Source organism: Equus asinus, chromosome 26 (genome assembly GCF_041296235.1).
Source record: "Equus asinus isolate D_3611 breed Donkey chromosome 26, EquAss-T2T_v2, whole genome shotgun sequence".
NCBI classification, from domain to species: domain Eukaryota; kingdom Metazoa; phylum Chordata; class Mammalia; order Perissodactyla; family Equidae; genus Equus; species Equus asinus.
Window position 1 is genome coordinate 23,350,220 of NC_091815.1, and position 18,121 is coordinate 23,368,340.

Here is an 18,121-nt window from a genome sequence, read left to right on the forward strand (position 1 = left end):
GATCCGAACCGGTGAAACCCTGGACCACCGAAACAGAGCCTATGACTTAACTACTGGGCCATGGGCTGGCCCCTGACTTTCAGTTGTTCTGCTTGACCTGTTAACAGCACTTGACACAATTGATCACTCCCTCTTCCTTGATACACTTTCTTTGCTTAGTTTCTATGATATTATACAGTCTTGGTTTTCCTCGTTCCCATTAGTGGCTCCTTCTCGGCTTCCTATGCTGACCTCTCCCTGATCTTAATGTTGGAGCTCCTCAGGCTACCATCCTTTTTCCTCTCCCTTAACCACACTCTCTCCCTTGGTCCTCTCATCCAGTCTCCTGGCTTTGAGTATCATCTATATCCCAATGATTGCCAAATTTATGGCTCCAGTCTGAACCTGTTTCCTGAACTCCAGACTCATATCCAGTTGCCTACCAGACATCTTTGCTGAAATATCCAATGGGCATCTCAGTCTCAATTTGTCCAAAACCGAACTCGTGAACTCCAGCCTTCCCACCACTACCAACTCCTTTGTTAATCTTCCCCAACTAACTCGATCACTTGATGGCGCCTCCACCTCCTGCCCAGTCAAGCCCACAAGCCTGGAGCTGTCCTTGACTCCTCTCTTTCTCTCAAGTTCACGTCCAGTCTGTCAGCAGATCTGACCGCTCTCCCTCCAAATAGGTCCAGATCTGCCCAATCCTCCTCCTTCTACTGCTCCTTTCTCCCTGGTTCAACCCGCTGTCCTCTCTCCTCTGAATTATTACAGCAGCTTCCTCACTGTCTGCTTCCCTTCCTACCCTCAACTTCTGACCCCCTTACCACCATCTATTCCACACAGAGCCACCAGGGTGCTTTTTTTGGTTAGACTGTATCACACCTCTGCTCAGCACCCTCCTATGGTTTTCATCTCATGCAGCATGAAAGCCAAAGGCCTTAAAATGTCCCAAAAGCTGTTATAAGACATCAGGAAAATCTATATGGTACTGAGAGAACTGAGAGAGAGTACCCAAAGAAGGACAAACTTGGAAGGATGCTCCCTCCCCGAGGCTGGGGTTCAGACCTCGTTGGAGAAAGTGTAGTTCAGCCCACTGGGTGGCAAAAACTTTCACTGGTTCGTCCAGGCTGGAGCTGGTCGGCAGTGTCTGGACGATGATAACCGAATGAGCAGCTCTACAAGGCAGAGATACGTTGTAAAGAAAAGCGAGGCTTTATTAAATGTTTGCAAACGGGGCAAGTACACCTCAACCCACAAATTGATAGGTGGGCGCCCTCTCGGCCAGGGGGCGGCGGGTGTTTAAAGGCAGAAATGCAGAGTGTGCAAGTTAGGGCTGAGTCCAGTTCTGCTCAAGTCGCCCCTTCTGGCTACAGTGTATCTCATGCCCCAGGCTTTCTCAGTGTCCTAACTGCAGGGAAAGACCGCATTGTTCTCTGGCCTTCTGGCGACAGTCAAGGTTAAAATGTAATTCTTGATTTCTGCCCATAGTTCAGCCTAGAGGTGGTCATGGTAACCATCACCTCGACTCTGGCCTCATTCTTATCTCTTTCATCAACAAATAGGAACCAACCCTCCCGAGTGCAGGTGGGGCACAGACACTCAGCAAACAGCGGCCTGGGTGTGCAGAGGAACCAGAGGCTTGCTGGGAGCCATCTAAGCTGCAGGCCAACAACGCGGGAAGTAGTCCACGATTGGGACACCATTGCAGGTAAGAGGCCTTTGGGGTACTGGCTTCCGTATCCGTGTGGGAAGGTAACTGGAAGACCGGGCCAAGGCTGCAGGGTCACCAAGAGACTGCGAGTTCTGCGCACCTGGCTGTGGCAGAGCTCTCTTGCACGTCCTCACTCCTACACTGCTGCCCCCCACCCCCACCCCGCCGCTGTGCAGTAGCCAGAGACAGCAGGAGGGCCCTTTCCTCCCGCAGTGACCTTGCAGAGCCCCACACGGAGAAAGTTTAATGTTGTGCTCCCTGCAAAGGAGAGATGCTTAAAGGAATTCTGTCCACACATAATTATTGAAGGGTGGATTCGGAGCTGAGAGGCAATAAATTGACAACATCGTTTCTCTAGCAAGACAAAGTACTTTAGCAGGCTCTCGTGTCCTTTGGTCTTCTCTCATCCTTGCTCCCTCCATTCGTGTTGATATTGTATAGAATTTTATTTCTGAGTTATGGATGTTCTCTTTGTTTTATTTGACCCTAGCCTTTTTAATATAACAATAATAAGGAATGATAAACAATTACCAAAATATTTGGTCACACTTTCTTCCCACTTCTCTTACAGCATCTCTGGGATTTTTCCCTTCTTCTTTTTAGTCCTTCCTCCAAAACTGTTTTCAAAGTGGGCCTTTCTGTGACAAACCTTGTGAGGCCTAATGAGCCTGTGGATATTTTTTTTTAGTCCTCACTGATGGGCAGTTTAACTGGATATAAATTTCTAGGTTCCTTCCCTTTAATATTTTACTCCACAGTCTTCTTGCATCCAGGGTTGTGACAAAGAAATCTGATGTCAACCTGAACCTTGTTCCTTTGTAAATCAAAGCAAACTCTTGATTTCCTTAAATTGCACTGTGTCTAGATTTGTGTTTTTATCTCTTCTGTTTTGCACTCTATAATCCTTTCTCTCTATCTCTTAGCCTTTATTTTATATTTTCCCTTTCTCCATTTTTGGCTGCTTCCTGGGAGAGCTCTTCAAGCTGATCTTTTAATTTACTCACTTCTGAGCTATATTTATCCTACTGTGTACCTCATCTATTTTGTTCTTTATTTCAATTACTACTTTTTTTTTCTGCTTTTTCTCCCCAAATGCCACCAATATATAGTTGTATATATTCTTTTAGTTGTGGGTCCTTCTAGCTGTGGCGTGTGGGACGCCACCTCAATGTGGCTTGATGAACAGTGCCATGTCCACGTCCAGGATCCGAACCGGTGAAACCCTGGGCTGCCGAAGCAGAGTGCGCACACTTAACTGCTCGGCCACGGGGCTGGCCCCTAATTATTACATTTTTAATACCTAAAATTTCCACTTGCTACTTAAATGTATATTATTCTGCGTTTTATATTGCAGACATCTTCCCTGATTTCCTTAAGAATATTTTGCTTATTTAAAATTCTTTGTTCATATAGTTCTGCTTCAGATGGTATATATTTTCCCATCCCGTTGTCATTCTTTGAAAGAATCTGTGTTCCTCAGATGTGTGGCTGTTTTGGCCCAGGAGCTCCTATTTTCGTGGGGGATCAGCTACCCTCTCTAGTAACATGTACTCAGAAAGGGCTGAGAACCAAGGCACGTTCATTGGCGGTTCTGGTGAATGTGAGGGAAGGGGAGGGGTGAGACCCAGAGTGGAGCCCCGCAGGCCCCAAATGGTTATAGCAAATATTACTCCTATTTGCTGCCATTGCACGTGGAAACTTCTCTGAACAAGGTTTCACCTTTAAACTCTTAGGGAAAGGCAGCATTGGAGTGTTGCAATTTCTAGGTTTTTTTAAGCGTACATTTATCTCATTTAATCCTCACCAGATGACTGTCCATCAAAATTCGTATTTCTTCTCCAACAGTGTAGAACTGAGGCTAGGAAGTGGTTGCCCAGCCAACCCTGCTCAAACCCCTGCATTTTGGTGAGGCCGTTAACCATTCTCGCCAATGGAACGGCAGCCGAAATGATAAGTGTTGCTTTTGGGCCAAGTCGGTGAACTAACAGGTTTTCCTTCTTCCTCTGCTCTTTCGTGGGGGCAGAGGACTCCAAGCCCCTAGCAAATGGCAGAACCACAAGATAGAGGAAGTCAAGGTCCCTGAATCACTGATGGAGGGGTGCTGCCTCCTGACCAGGAGGTCTGCCACGTATGCAAATAAGAAAGAAGCTTCGGTTTCATTAAGCCACTGCAATTTTGGTGTCTATTGGTTACAGTAGTTGGATCCAGATCTGCCCACACTTCTGCCGCTTCTTTCTCCCTGGTTCAGCTCCCCACCCTCTTTCCTCTGGATTGTGGCCGCAGCCTCCTCACTCATCCCCCTGTTCCCATTCCTGACCTTTACAGGCAGGTGTTATTCATATGCCCATTGAACAGATGCAGAAACTCGCCCTCGGTGGCAAAGCTGGGCTTGGAGCCCGAACAATCCGGCTGCAGACCCCATGCTGCTTTTGTAAGTTCTGCTGGACTAAAGGCTGTTTCTTGTCAACCCCATTTTACTGAGGCCTGCACAGGATGTCACACTGATGTCTCCGCATTTGGCCTCCAAAACTGACTTTCAGTGAGCCTGTGGTCGGACTCCCAAGAGATCATGGGGAATTGTGACAATTTTGTTACTCTGTGTTTTGTATTCGTTTCTGAGGTGGTCAGTCAGGCGCAGTCATAAGAGGAGACCGTTGGGGCTGGCCCGGTGGCACAGCGGTTAAGTTCCCACATTCCGCTTCTCTGCGGCCCAGGGTTCGCTGGTTCGGATCCTGGGTGCAGACATGGCACCGCTTGGCAAAAGCCATGCTGTGGCAGGCGTCCCACATATAAAGTAGAGGAAGATGGGTATGGATGTTAGCTCAGGGCCAGGCTTCCTCAGCAAAAAGAGGAGGAGTGGCAGTAGTTAGCTCAGGGCTAATCTTCCTCAAATAAATAAATAAATGAATAAATAAGAGGAGACCGAGGAGAGGCCCAGGAAATGAGTTTATGACACTCGCAGGTCCTGGAGATGGAGGCACAGCGTACTACGGAGGCCACGTGGGAAGGACAGCGGGGTGATTAGGAGGCAGAAGACAGGACCGAGGCGAAGGCTTCGGCCACAGCCTTTACCGGGGTTTCCGCGAGAAAGGCAGGGCGGGGCAGGATGAACACTAGGATTGGCCAGTTTGAGTAATTTCTGCAGGTTTTGGACTATGGGGTGGTCCCTCGTTGCCTGGCCCCTGGCCCTGGGACGATTAAGCCAGGAGAATATTGCCTCCGATTCTTGTGTTTGCTCTCTGCATTATTACTACCATACCTATTCTTCAACTGCATCAAGGTCTCCAGTTAGTGACCTTTCTCCCTATTGGTCAGCTTCCTGCTGATGTCCTTTCCTTCTCTATCCATCCTACATACCACGAGCGTCTGATTTACCCACTCCTCCACCAGTACACTTCAGCCTCATTGCCTCTTTTTCCTCACACTCTGCAAACCCTCCCGCTGTAGATCACTCCAGCTGTCCACACTGACCAAGCATTCCCAGTTGCCCATTTTTTTTTACGCTCTGCCTGGGCTTGACCAAACTGTAGTCAAGTTTCTCTTTTCCCCACAAGCCCCTGAAATTTAGCTTGACCTCCAGTCTGAGCAAGCACTAAAATGCTCAACATCCTCCCTTAACGGTTCTTCCCGAGAATCAGCTACCAGCTGAACACAGGGAGAATTATTTCCTGTCAGACGAACCTGATCATGCTGTCTGCTCACCTCCTTGCTTGCCCAGTTTCCCCTTAAAAGTCCTGGGGCCGGCCCAGGTGGCGCAGCAGTTAAGTTCAGCACACTCGGCTTCAGTGGCCTGGGTTTGGTTCCTGGGTGAGGACCTACACCACTCATCTGTGGGTGCCCATGTGCTGGTGGTGGCCCACATCCAAAAAAAAAGAGGAAGATTGGCAGCGGATGTGAGCTCAGGGTGAATCTTCCTTAGCAAAAAAAAAAGAAGAAGAAGAAAACCTCCGTGTGATTCTGGGGTCCTTGCAGCATTCTCTCTCTTGCAGTGGTCTTTTTGAGTAGTCTCTCTTTGTCCAAGTCTGAATTTGTTTTGGTTGGACAGCATTCACTGCTCTTGCGCCCAGGCTTCTAAGCATTCCAGAGAATCTTGTCCGTCCTTAGAGATTGGAGCCTACAAACTCCGGTCTTTTCACACTGCCAGCAAATAACTTTCACTTTACTCAAAAAAGAGAATGTATTAGATGGGAGCTCTGAGAAAGAGCTTGACCAAACTTCAGTCAGGCTCCTGAACCTTCTCCTGGGCCCATCTGCGCACTTCCTTGTAAAATCCAGTTTTGGCGAGAACCCTGCTTGCCAGATTAACCAGAACCCTCCACCCTCGATATCGGAACACCTTGGATATCTGATCAGGTTCCCCGCCCTCCAGCATCCCCCAGGCGCTGTCTGATCCCTCTGGCCTGCTTCAGCAAGAATCCTATTAAGTCGGTTTACCCAGAATCCCTGCTCACCCATGATGTGTCCTCTGAGGAATTTTCCATCCACTGCCCCCACCCTGCTGCTTGGCTGTTAAACCCCACCTGCCCAGGCTGTATTCAGAGCTGAGCCCAGTGTCTCTCGCCCGCTGCAAAATCCCATTATGGTGGTCCCCATACCAATCGAGATGGTCTCCTTGCTCAAATAAAATCTTCCTCACTGTGCTTTAACAAGCATCATTGAATATTTTTTTTCTTAACAATTTCCTTAGCGTTTTGTCACACCTACAATCTTCTCCATCTTTTCTTATTCCCCTTGTTATTATGCTGGAAAGATACACTCACCCACCCACCTTGTACCCTTCTCTGGAGCGAATTCTTCCCGCTGGGCTCTGGACCCCATTCCCTCGTGTTCTCGAGGCCCTCACTTATACCAGTATCCCCAATATTCTGCTTTTTCTTCCATATCTTCAAAACTACCATCTCCACTGGTTTGGCCCCATCAGGGTATCAAACATTTGTGAGTTTCTCTCGTATGACAATCTTCCCACGCTGTCTTCTTTGGGGATACTGCTTTCTCTCCTCCCTCTACTTGATAGTCAAACCTATTAAATTTAGATTGTCTTTCTTGGCACCATCCATTCTCCTCAGCCCGCTGAGGTCTAGCTTCAGGCTTCATCACTCCACTGAATCGGCTTTGGTCAAGGTCATCACAACCTTCTTGTTGCTGAATCCGCTGACTCGCTGTCAGTCCTTTTCACGCCTCTGCGGTAACTGGCCCTGCTGACCTCTCCTTGAAACACTCCTCCTCCTAAGGCTTCTCTGGTCCTACGCTTTCTTGATTGTTCTGCCTCTCTCTGGCGTTTCCCTCGAAGTCTCTGTCAAGGAAACAATGCTCCTTGAATGTTATCATGTTTCTCCGTGGTTTGGTTTCTCGAGCAGAGGAGGATGCCGTGCGGGGGAATGTTCTTTTCCCCAGACCCGTTTGCTCCTGACATTCGCGTGGTGTGAGACCCGGAGCCATCTGCTTCTGTGCAAAGGGGAATGAAACTTCTCTCGCTAGAGCCAAACGCTTGCATTATGAAGCAGGGACTTTGCCCTCTCTCCTCCTGAGAGAACTTGTTTACACGCTGAGGGATGTGTTGACATCAGGGGTGTTGGGCAGGGTGGCAGGTGGGCCGCGTGTAGTCTGTATACACTCTCAGATTCGTCATGTCCAGCTCCTCTCCTGTGGTTCAAGAAAACCCCTTTTTCACAAGCCAGGTCCGTCTGGTTCCATCGTGTCACCTGTAGGGTACTGGGCATGGGGGACTAATGCATTTATTGCTATAAGTAATAATCGTGATAAATCTGATCTCAGATCCAGAAGCCTCATGTTTTCTTTCAGAATAATATGAAAACAAAAATAGACATTCAAACCTTGTGAGGCTCCCCCAGCTCTACCCATCCGTTAGATATTGGTGCTCTTTAAAATTGTATCCTATACCCTTTTCTCTTCCAACTTCATACTCCTTGGATAATCTTAACGATTTCCAGGAGTTCAATTACTGTCTATATGTGGATGACTTCCCAACTTCTATCTCCAGCCCAGACTTTTCTTCTGAGCTCTAGACACAGATTTCAAGGGTCCACTGGAGATTTCCATTTCCTTGTCGCACAGGCCCCTCAAACTGAGCACTTTTTCTCTACCCTTCCTTCATCTCCACACAAAAACTCATACCTTTTCCAGGAAAAACAACACGTGCTCAAGTTATGTGAGAAGGAAACCTGGTTGTCATATGTGACCATTGGTTCTACCATCTAAACGCCCCCCCCCTCATATCCTGGTGTAGGCCATCAGATCTTGTCAGAACTTGTCTTGACCACCTTACCCTGTTGGGTGACTGTCCCTCCTGTGTGTTCCTGCAGAAGTCTCTGCCCACTCCTGTGTGGCACTTATCGATCTACTTTGTAATTACTTGACTATCTCAACTGTAGATTGTATTCTCCTTGTGGGTGGGGACTGAATTTTACTCAGCATCGCACACCCCCTCTCCTGCCCAACCCTGGCATAATGTCTGGCTCTTACAGTGATCAGTAAATATTGGTGAGTGAATGAATGGACCCCAGTTACAGTTCTGCTCCTGACTGACTGAGCAATCTGAGTTTCCTTTAAGATTACAGCTAGAAGGAACCCAAGAGATGGCATTGCTAAGGTGCAAGCCTGTAGCATTCCTCCTGGTAATCTGGCCACCATGATGAACAGGTGGATTTTAAAGTCTTAGGACTAAGTTCATTAGCGTTCATTGCATGGATGGCTCAGCGTATTACTTTCCCAGTCCTTGAGAGCCAAGCCTTGTCTTTGGTTACACAGAAGCTAACAGCTAATATGTGTAGATTCACCCATTCAAGAAATTCTTACTGAGAGTTTAACTGTTTTCCAGGCACTGGGAATAGCAGTGAACAAAACAAAGTGATTTCTTTCATAGAGCTGACACGACGTGGGGAGAGAGAGACAATAAATGCAGAAATGCCAGTTGCTAAGTGCTACGGAGAAAAATAAAGCAGGGTGAGAGGGAGGAAGAATGCCAGAGGGAAAAGGGGAAGGAGGCCTCTCTCATAAGGTGATATTTGAGCCGAAATTTGAAGGAAATGAAGAGTAAACCTTGTGTTTATCTGGAGGAAGAACCTTCCAGACAAGGGAATAGCAAGTGCCAAGGCCCCTGGGGCGGGGGGTGCATTGCACTTCACAGGTCTGAGCAGGGTTGCTGGGGGGCAGAGGAAGAGTGACAGGACGTGTACTTGGAGAGGCGAGGCGGTGGGGGGCTTGCTTTTGGTTATGTGGGCTTCTGGGCCCTTGTAAGGACTTTGGCTTTTCCTCTTAGACGGGGAAACATTGGAGAATTTGAACAAGGGGAATGATGTGTTGGATGTTCGCTTTTAAAGACTCCTTCTGGATGCTGTGTGGAGAATAGAATATAGGAGGTCCAGGGTGGAAGCAGTGAGTTCATTATACTGATCCAGATAAGAGGTAGTCCCTTGGATGCTGAAGCCAGGTAGGACCTGCTGATGGATTGGGTGTGGGATATATCTGGAAAAGAGGAGTCCAGAATGATCCCAAGTGGCTTGAGCAAATGGAAGAATAGAAATTGCTGTTACTGAGAGTGGGACAAACTGGGGGAGGGGTAGTTTAGAGAGATGAGATGAGGATGTTTTAAGTTTGAGATGCCTATTATACATCCAAATGGAGATGTTAAAAAGGCAATTAGATGTCCCAGCCTAGAGCTCAGAGTAGAGATTCAGGCTGGAGATATAAACTTGGAGTCATCAGAATGTGAAAGCATTTAAGGCCCTGAGCGGGGGTGGGAACCCGTCTACCCGCCGCCTCCTCTATCTGTGCAGCTTGCTTCCTGTCTAATGACTCTTGGACCCCGATACAAACCGTTGATCCTATAACCTTTCACTGTGCCTTCCCACCCTCGTCTCCTCATGTCCCTCCCCACCACACTTACCCGTGGTCCACCATTATAGTCACTCTCTTGACTATTCCCTCCACAAACTTATGCCTCTTTCCCTCCATAATACTGAATTAGAAAAATGTCAGCTGTGGTTAAATCAAATCGTCTGCCCACTGCTCGCATCCATGCAGATGAACAGAGCTGGAGAACTATCTACCAGGCTAACTAGTTTCATTGAAATTCGTGACCACTAACCTCAAACGAGAACAGACTGCTGCCTGCCAGCCTCACTGCATGTTCCAGGGCTGTTTCCTCTTTCACTGTCCTCGACCTCTATTTCGTGACTTCTCAAACTTCCAATACTTCCTCCCTCCTTCACTCAGTTGATGACCTTGCTTCCCGTTTCAACGAGAATATCAGAAATAACAGGAAGAACACGTCATCATGCTCCCTCCATGACATTTACACTCATCTACTCCCCCTGCTCTCAACTGCTGTAGGTGAATAGCCCATGTTCCTGTCTAAGACCCACCCCTATAATTGGACATGGGATTGCTGCTACTCACCACCCAAGGTCATCGCTCTAGGAGTTTCCCCCAGTCTCCTGGGTCATTCCCATCGTCAAACAAACATACAGTGAGATCCCACATCTTAAAAAAAAAAGGCCCTCCCTTGACCCCATCTTCTCCAGCTGGCACCCCATTTCTCTATTTCTCTGCTCTGGTTTATGTTTTCAACCTTTTTTATGGTGGTAAAATCCTTGTAAAATTTACTCGTAACCGTTTTTAGTGTACAGCTCAGTGGTGTTAAATACATCCATGATGTTGTGCAATCATCACCACCCCATCTCCGTAATTTTCATCCTGTCAAACTGCAACTCTACAGCTATTCAACGGTAAGTTCCATCCGCCCTCCCCTCAGCCCCTGGCAACCACCGTTCTGCTTTCTATCTTTATGATTTTGACTGCTCTGAGTATCCCATATAAGAAGAATCATGTAGCATTTGTCTTTTTGTGACTGGCTTATTTCACTTACCAAAATGTCCTCATGTTGTAATGTATTGCAGAATTTTCTTCCTTTTTAAGGTTGAATAATATTCTACTGTATGTATATAACACATTTTGCTTTTCCATTCATCCATCAATAGACACATGGATCGCTTCCACATTTTAGTGATCGTGAATAATGCTGCTATGAACATGAGTTTACAAATGTCTCTTCAAGATCCTGCTTTCAATTTTTTCGGGTATATACCCAGAAGTGGAATTGCTGGATCATATGTAATTCTATTTTTCATCTTTTGATGACCTCCATACTGTTTTCTGCAACAGCGGTACCGTTTTAGATTCCCACCAACAGTGCAGAAGGGTTCCGATTTCTCTAATCCTCACCAACACTTGTTCTTTCCTGTTTGTTTTTCTTATAGTAGCCATCCTACTGGGTGTGAGGTGGTAGCTCATTGTGGTTTTGATTTGCATTCCCTAACGATTAGTGATGGTGAGCATCTTTTCACGTGCTTATTGGCCATTTGTATATCATCTTTGGAAAAATGTCTATTTAAATCCGTTGCCCATTTTTTGTTTTTGTTTGTGTTTTTTTGTTGTTGAGTTTTAGGAGTTCTCTCTCTATTCTGGGTATTAATCCCTTGTCAGATATATGATTTGCAAATATTTCACTCATTCTGTGGGTTGCCTTTTTACTCTGTTGATAGTGTTTTTTCATGAACACAATTTTTAAATTTTCATGAAGTCCAATTTTTCTATTTTTTCTTTTGTTAACTGCACCTTTGGTGTCTTTCTGAGAAATCATTGCCAAATCCAATGTCGTGAAGCTATCGTGTGTTTTCTTCTAATAGTTTTATTGTTTTAGTCGCACATTTAGGTCTTTGATCCATTTTGAGTTAATTTTTGTATATGGTGTGAGGCAAGGATCTAATTTCATTATTTTACACGTGGATATCCAGTCTTCCCAGCACCATTCATTGAAAAGACTATCCTTTCCCTATCGAATGGTCTTGGCAACCTTGTCAAAAATCATTTGACCATATATACAAGCGTTCATTTCTGGTCTCTCCATTCTGTTCCACTGGTTTATATGTATATCTTTATGCCAACACCACACTGTTTTGATTACTGTAGCTTTGTAGTAAGTTTTAAAATGAGGAAGTGTGAGGCCTCCAGTTTTGCTCTTCATTTCCAAGATTATTTTGGCTATTCCAAGTCCCTTGACATTCCATCAATGTTTTAGGATGAATTTTTCTATTATGCAAAAATCATCATTGGGCTTTTGATAGGGATTGCTTTGAATCTGTAGATTGCTTTGGGTAGTGTTGATATTTTAACAATATTAGGTCTTCCAATCCATGAACATGGGATGTGTTTCCATTTACAGTCATGTGTCACTTAACAATGGGGACACATTCTGAGAAATGCATCGTTAGGCAATTTTGTCCATGTGCGAATATCATAGAGTGCACTTACACAAACCTAGATGGTAAAGCCCACTACACACCTCAGCTGTATGGTGTTAATCTATTGTGAGCACCATTGTATATGTGGTCTGTTGTTGACTGAAATGTCCTTATGCAGCGTGTAACTGCATTTCTTTCAGCGATGTTTTGTAGTTTTCATTGTACAATTCTTTCACCTCCTTGGTTAGGTTCATTCCTCAGTATTTCATTCTTTTTGATGCTCTTGTAAATTGAATTATTTTTGTAATTTAATTTTCAGGTTGTTCATTTTTAGGGTATAGAAATGCAATTGATTTTTGTGTGTTGACTTTTTATCCTACTACTTTGCTGAATTCGTTTACTAGAGCCAACAGCTTTCTTCGTGTGGAATCTTTAGGATTTTCTACATTTAAGATCATATGATCCGCAAACAGAGATAATTGTACTTCTTCCTTTCTAATTTGAATGCCTTTTGTGTTTTTTTTCTTGCCTAATTGATCTGGCTGGAACTTCTAGTCCTATGTTGAATAGAAGTGGTGGAAGCAGCAGGCATCCTTGCCCTGTTCTTGGTGTTAGAGGAAAAGCTTTCAGTCTTTCACCATTGAGTATGATGTTTGCTGTGGGTTTTTCATATATGGCTGTTATTACGTTGAGGTAGCTTCCTTCTATTCCTAGTTTTATGAGTGTTTTTTTGTTTGTTTGTTTTGAAGAAGATTAGCCCTAAGCTAACATCTGCCGCCAATCCTCCTCTTTTTGCTGAGGAAGACTGGCCCTGAGCTAACATCTGTGCCCGTCTTCCTCTACTTTATATGTGGGACACCTGCCACAGCATGGCTTGCCAAGTGGTGTGTAGGGCTGCACCCGGGATCTGAACTGGTGAACCCTGGGCCGCTGAAGTGGAATGTGAGAACTTAACCAGTACACCACCGGGCCAGCCCTGAGTGGTTTTATTTAAATCATGAAAAGGTGTTGAATTTTGTCAAATGCTTTTTCTGTACCAACTGAGATGATCGTGTGTTTTTTTTCCCTTCATTCCGTTAATGTGCTGTATTACACTGATCAAGTTTTGAGTATTGAACTATCCTTGCATTCCAGGAATACATCCCACGTGATCATGGTGTATAATCCTTTTAATATGCTGAGGAATTCAGTTTGCTAGTATTTTATTCAGGATTTTTGCATCAGTATTCATAAGGGATATTAGTCTGTAGTTTTCTTGTAGTGTCTTTGGCTTTGGTGTCAGGGTAATGCTGACCTCATAGAATGAGTTAGGAGGTGTTCCTTCCTCTTCAATTTTTTTGAAAAAGTTTGAGAAAGACTGGTTTCAGTTCTTATTTAAGTGTTTGGTAGAATTCACCAGTGAAGCCATTGGGTCCAGGGCTATTCTTTGTCAGGTTCTTGATTACCAGTTCAATCTCCTTACTAGTTGTAGGTCTATTCAGATTTTCTCTTTCTTTGTTATTTAGTCTTGGTAGGTTTTGTGTGTCTAGGAATTTGTTCATTTCATCTAGTGAACCAATTTTTGGTGTATAATCATTCATACTACTCTCATAATCCTTTTTATTTCTGTAGAATTGCTACTAATTTCCCCACTTTCATATTTGATTTTAGTAATTTTTGAGTCCTCTCTTTTTTTCTTGGTCTGTGTAGCTAAAGTTTTGTCAATTTTGTTGATCTTTTTTCTTAATTTATTTTTTTTAAGATTTTAATTTTTTCCCTTTTTCTCCCCAAAGCCCCCCAGTACATAGTTGTATATTCTTCGTCGTGGGTCCTTCTAGTTGTGGCATGTGGGATGCTGCCTCAGCATGATTTGATGAGCAGTGCCCTGTCCACGCCTAGGATTAGAACCAATGAAACACTGGGCCACCTGCAGTGGAACGCACAAACTTAACCACTCTGCCACGGGGCCAGCCCCAATTTTGTTGATCTTTTGAAGAACCAACTTTTGGTTTCATTAATTTTCTCTGTTATTTGTCTCTGCTTCATTTATCTCTAATCTAATCTTTATTTCCTTCTTCTATCTTTGGGTTTAGTTTGTTTTTCTTTCCTAGTTCTTTAAGTTGTAAAGTTAGGTTGTCGACTTGGTATATGTCTTATTTTTTAATATAAGCATTATGGCTATTAATTTCCCTCTTAGCACCACTTTTACTGCATCCCATTAATTTTCATTTTTGTTTATCTGTAAGTATTTTCCCTTGTGATTTCTTCTTTGGTCCATTGGTTGTTTAAAAGTGTGTTGTTTAATTTCCCAATTTTTGTGAATGTCCCATTTTACTTCTGTTATTGATTTCTAACTTCATCCCTTCATGGTTGGAGAAGACACTTTGTACGATATCTATCTTTTTTTTTTTTTTTTTGAGGAAGAGTAGCCCTGAGCTAACTGCTGCCAACCCTTCTCTTTTTTTTCTGAAGAAGACTGGCCCTGCGCTAACATCCATACCCATCTTCCTCTACTTTCTATGTGGGACACCTGCCACAGCATGGCTTGCCAAGCGGTGCCATGTCCACACCCAGGATCCAAACCGGTGAACCCTGGGCCGCCAAAGCAGAATGTGCGCACTTGACCTCTGTGCCACCAGGCCAGCCCTTGATATCTAACTTTTAAAATCTATTGAGACCTAATTTGTGGCCTAACATATAGACTATCCTGGAAAATGTCTCATGTGCATTTGAGAAGAATGTGTACACTATTGTTAGGTAGAGTGTTCTGTATATGTCTTTTAGATCCAGTTGGTCTATTGTATTGAGTCCTCTATTTCCTTACTCATCTTCTGTCTGATTGTTTTTCCATTATTGTGAGTGGGGTATTAAAGTCTCCGACTATTATTGTAGAACTATGTATTTCTCCCTGTCAGTTTTTGCTTCATATATTTTGATGGGCCATCACTAGGTGCATAAATGTTTATAATTGTTCTATCTACTTGCTGTATTGAAACTTTTATTAATATATAATATCCTGTTTTATCTCTCTCTCTTTTTTTTTTTTTTTTGCTGAAGAAGATTATCCCTGAGCTAACATCTGTTGTCAATCTGCTGCTTTTTTTTTTTTTTGCTTGAGGAAGATTAGCACTGAGCTAGCATCTGTGCCAGTCTGCCTCCACTTTATATACAGATTACCTCCACAGCGTGGCTGATGAGTGTTGTGGGTCCATGCCCAAGATCCAAACCCATGAACCCACGCCACCGAAGCAGAGTGCACCAAACTCAATCACTACAGCATGGGGCCAGCCCCCATCTTGTAAGCTTTTTAAATTTAAATTCTATTTGTCTGGTATTAGTATAGCCACCCCTGCTCTCTTTTGGTTCCTATTTGCATGGAATATTTTTTTTCCATCCTTTCACTTTCAATCTATTTGTGTCTTTGGATCTAAAGTGAGTGTCTTGCAGATAGCATATAGTTGGATCATGGGTTTTTTTTTTTACTCCATTCTGCCAATGTCTGTTTTTGATTGGAGAGTTTAATCTATTTACTTTTAAAGTAGTTACTGATAAGGATGGATGGACTTCTTTCATTTTGCTTTTGTTTTCTATATGCCTTATAGCTTTTTTGTCCCTCATTTCTTGCATTATGGTCTTCTTTTGTGTTGAGTCAATTTTTTGGTACTGAAGAGTTTAAATTCTGCTCTCAATTTCCTTTTGTATATAGTCTACAGCAATCTTCTTTGTGGTTGCTATAGGGATTACTTTTAACCCCCTAAAGTTATAACACTCCAATTTGAGTTTATACCAACTTAACTTCAATAACATAGAAAACCTCTCTTTATAGCTCTGTCTCCACCCCTTTTAGTTATCAATGTCACAGAATTACATTTTTATACATTATGTGCCTTCAAACATCAACTAATAGTTCTTTAAATGCATTAGTCTCTTAAATCATGTAGAAAATAAAAAGTGCAGTTAAAACCTTTTTTACAATAATATTAGGTTTTATAATTGCCCATGTATTTATCTCTATTGAGATTCTTATTTCTTCCAACAGCTTGGTGTTCCTGACTAGTGTCTTTTCATGTCACCTTGCAGGACTGCATTGAGCATGTCTTGCAGGGGAGGCCTAGCAATCGTGAACTCCTTCAGCTTGTTTATCTGGGAATGTGTTAATTTCTCTCTGACTTTTGAAGGACAGTTTTGCCAGATATAAGATTCTTGGCTGACCTTTTTCTTTCAGCACCTTGAATGTATCATCCCACTGTTTTGTAGTCCCCAAAGTTTCTGATGAGAAATCTGCTGATAATCTTATGGCGGATCCCTTATATGTGATGATTTGCTTCTCTTTTGCTGCTTTCAAGATTCTCTCTTTGTCTCTGTCTTTGAAAGCTTGATTATAATATGTCTTGGTATAAGTCTCTTTGAGTTCATCCTTCTGGGAGTTTGTTGAACTTGTTTATATTCATGTCTTTCATCAAATTTGGGAAGTTTTGAGCCCTTATTTGTTCAAACATTCTGTTTCTTTCTTTTTTGAGAGTCCCTTTCTCTCTCTCTTCTCCTCTGGGACTCCTACAATGCCCGTGCTGGACTGCTTGTTGGTGTCTCACAGGTCTCTTAGGTTTTGTTCACTTTTCTTCAATCTTTATTTCTGTTCCTCAGACTTGATCATTTCCATTGTCCTACCGTCAAGTTTGCTGATTCTTCCTTCTGCCTGCTTAAATCTGCCTTTGAATCCTTCTAGTGAATTTTTCATTTCAGTTATTGTACTTTTCAGCATTTCTTTTTAGGTTATCTCTTTATTGATATTTCTCTTTTGTTCATACATCATTTTTTTTTTACTTTCTCCACATCATCCTTCAGTTCTTTGAGCTTCTTTAAGACAGTTATTTTAAAGTCTTTTTCTCATATATCTGCAATTAGCTCTTTTTCAGGGACAGTTTCTGTTTTGATTTTTTTTCCTTTGAATGGGCCACATTTTCCTGTTTCTTTGTATGCTTTGCATTTTTTTCCCCAAAGATTCATTATTAAATGTGTAAAATGTTTTTTTATTGCAGTAACATTGGTCTATAACATTATATAACTTTCAAATGTACGTCATTGCTTTGTATTTTTTTGTTGAACACTGGACATTTGAATCTAATAATGGTAACCCTGGAAATGAGATTCTTCCCTTTCTCCCAGGTTTTCTTTTTTTTATTATTTTTGTTTATCTATTTATTTTTTAATTGTCACAGGCTGTCTCTGTGCCAAGGGTCAGCCTGATGTGTAACTTTAAGGTCTTCTGAAGTCTTTTATGAGCCTTTCCCTGGCATGTAGGTCACTTCCTAATTTTCCCTGTATATGTGGTTGTTTTTGAATGTCCTACTGTTTAATGCCTGGCTACCAAGGGGGCAAAAATAGGGAAAATGAGGAGGGGACATAAAGGGCACTGGCCCTTCAAGTCCCCTGGAAGTCACTTCAGCCAGAGGGGGAGGGGCTTGCAACAATGGAGGAGGTACATTATTGAATGGCTGCCTCTGTCTTTGTTTGTACCTCCGGAATCAGAAGCAGCAATCAGCAATGAGAGCACAGATCCCTGATATTAGGTGGACAGGGCCCTTTTGCTGTCCTGGCTCCTGCAAGCTGTGTGCAAGTTGCTCCAGGAGCACATGCACAGCTGCCTGCCACTGGGCTGGGGATGGAGGATGGGTAGCTGCTACTGTGCTGAGAGCTGAAACTGACCAGAATTAACTGCAATTTACCATGCAAGTCTTCCTCTGGAGGTTGCAAGCCTTCAACAGACTTACAGTTACATCAGACAGATTCCACCCGTGTGATTGTTGTCTAGGCAGGGAACTAGATTCCTGGCGCTTCCCACTCTGCCATCTCCCCAGGATCCTCTCCTGGTCTGCTTTCTTTTATAGAAGACCCACTGAATTTATTACAAAATGTATCACAGGAAAGATAAACCAGAAAACAGTGAAGTTGGATACCTACAAGGAGTATGTAGGGCGCAATGGGGTGGATGGGATGCAGAGGGAATGACACTTCTCTGAGTATACTTTCTGTGTACTGTTGACTTTTGAAAGCATGCTAACCTTATGCATATTCAAGCAAAAATAAATTAATAAGAGCTGGAAGGAGGGAATCCTATAACTGAAAGCAAACTGACAGAATTGAACCTAATTGTATTTCAAATAAATAACATAACCCTAAAGGA

The 18,121-nt window shown here is 43.5% G+C and overlaps 1 protein-coding gene across 1 annotated transcript in view; it reads left to right on the forward strand.

Annotated features, from left to right (window-relative positions):
* Positions 1–1,606: 1,606 nt before the first annotated feature.
* The window catches only part of SIPA1L3 (signal induced proliferation associated 1 like 3), a 260,408-nt gene continuing 243,893 nt past the window's right edge, over positions 1,607–18,121 (forward strand). Inside the window, exon 1 of the mRNA XM_044759866.2 lies at positions 1,607–1,693. The gene's annotated coding sequence lies outside the window, so the exon portion shown is untranslated. The remainder of the gene's footprint in view (positions 1,694–18,121) is intronic.